We start from the raw sequence: 2,699 nt of genomic DNA, 5'->3' as shown, positions 1-2,699 counted from the left end.
AGATACAAAGGCGGGACAACACGAGCGTAGCTCCCCTTCCGTGGCAAAATAAAACTAGGTAAATACAACTAAAGTAAATAAACACACACACACACACACACACACACACAACAGCAGTCGAAGACACAAACACACACACCACACACACACACACACTCACACACACGACACACACACCAACACACACAAACACACACACAACACTCATACACACACACACACACACACACACAAAGTAGTGGTCTGAGAAAAATATTCAGATTGGAAAGGAGTGATCAGGGGAGTACCCAAGGAATCTGTATTGGCTCCAATAATATATGCTATTTATGTGAAATGACATGGACGAGGATGTGAAATGTTTACATGAGCTTCTTTGAAACCGAAGCCATACTGTTAAGGAAAGTAGAAACTGATAAGGACTGTGAAGCACTGCAGGAAGACCTTAATAAGGTATGGAACTGGAGTCAAAAAAGGTAAGTGGACTTTAATACTAAGAAGTGTAGCATAATGGAGTTTGGAATAAAGACAAAAAAGAATATCAGGAAAATATACAATTGGAACCAAGGAGGTAAAGAAGGCAGGATCCGAAAAAGATTTGGGAGTAATTATCACAAACGACTTGTCCTATGATAATCAGATTAACAAAATTGTCGGGGAGGTTTACAACTTGCTAAGATCAGTAAAAGTGGCCATTCGCAAACTTGGACGAAGACAATGATAAAAAAAATATTGGTTACATTGATAAGGCCTAGACTAGAGTAATGCGGCGACATTATGGTCACCCAGTACCAAAAAGAATATTAAAAAAAAAAAAGGCACCTGCACTTGCAAACCGTATCATATGAGGAGAGACGGGCTAAACTACTGGAGTTACCGACGCTGGAGCAAAGAAGAGAGAGAGGTGACCTACTGACCATGCTAACAGAATCATGACAGGCACAGAGATACTCCGATAGAGAGGACTTACTTAACTGGGACAAAAGAAACACCAGAGGACATGGGGAAGAAAAAAAAAAAATAGCTACAGAGGAGAACAGAAGAAAAACAGTTTTCCACATAGAGTAGTGGACACTTGGAACAAACTGGATAACGAAATAGTATGGCGCAAAAAGCCATTCATGAGTTTAAAATCAAACTAGACACTGCGAGATACAAAGGTGGGACACCAAGGAGCATAAGAGCCCTTCCCGCAGAATAACAACTAGGTAAATACCAACTAGGTAAATATCCATACCACACAAAAACACACACACACAATCACACACACACACACACACACACACACACACACACACACACACTCACACACACACACCCACACACACACACACACACACACACACACACACACACCCACAAACACCCCGCCCCACAACAACAAACAAACAACACCCACACAAACTCCACACACACACCCACACACACACATTTCACACACACCAATACAAAACACACACACAACACACACACACACACACACACTGACGACGCCAAACTGGTATGGAAAGTAGAAACTGATAAGGACTGTGAAGCATCTTGCAAGAGAGACCTTAATAAGGTTATGGAACTAGAGTCAAAAATGGGAAGTGGACTTTAATACTAAGAAGTGTAAAGCATAATGGAGTTTTTCGGAAAAAGCAAGAAACAGAATATCAGGAAAAATATACAATTGGAACCAAGGAAGTAAAGAATGTAGGATCCGAAAAAGAATTGGTAGTAATTATCACACACGACTTGTCTCTATGAAAAACAGATAAACAAAAATGCGGGGGAGACTTACAAAAACTTGCTAAGAACAATAAAAGTGGCATTTGCATACTTGGACGAAGACATGATAAAAATAGAAAAAATTATTGGTTACATTGATAAGGCCTAGACTAGAGTATGCGGCGAGATTGTGGTCACCCAGTACCAGAAAAAATATAATAGAAAATAGACGGGAGAACCCTATGAGGCAGCTACAAAAATGGCACCTGGCACTTGCAAACACTATCAGACGAGGAGAGACTGGCTAAACCTGGAGTTACCGACCACTGGAGGCAAAAAAAAAAAAAAAAAAAAAAAAAAAGAGAGAGGTGACCTAATGACCACTCTACAGAATCATGACCGGCACAGAGATACTCGATAGAGGTGGGACTTACTTAACTGGGACAAGAGAGAACACAAGAGGACATGGAAATAAAATAAAAAAAACAATAGCTATAGAAAGTAGAAAACTGAAGAAAAACAGGTTTCCACATAGAGTTTTTGGATAACTTGAAACAAACTGGATAAAGGAAATAGTATGCGCAAAAACCAATCATGAGGTTAAAAGCAAACAAGACACTGCCGAGATTACAAATGGCGGGACATCACGAGCATAGCTCCCCCCCTTCCCGCAAAATACAACTAGGTAAAATACAACTAGGTAAATACACACAAACACTCACACACGAAGGAATCGGTGGCGCGGTTGGTAGAGCGAGGTTGGTAGAGCGCCGTTGGTAGAGCACTAGGACTGCCAGTGCGGTGGTGCTCGCAGTACCTGGTTCGAATCCACCCAGCGGACGAAATTATTTCGGTATCGCTGCCAGAGTCGGGTCGTTACTATGACTCTCACAGGGCGGGAGTTGGGTGTGTAGTGTGTATGTAAGGTCAAAGCATTACCCACTAGATCGGTCAAACAAGCTCTGAGCTCTCTTCCGGAGGGAAATAGCTGT

This window comes from Oratosquilla oratoria, chromosome 27, assembly GCF_046742065.1.
Source record: "Oratosquilla oratoria isolate Oo_2021 chromosome 27, ASM4674206v1, whole genome shotgun sequence".
NCBI lineage: Eukaryota > Metazoa > Arthropoda > Malacostraca > Stomatopoda > Squillidae > Oratosquilla > Oratosquilla oratoria.
The sequence above is the reverse complement of the archived record's forward strand: the minus strand, read 5'-3'. Positions refer to the sequence as shown.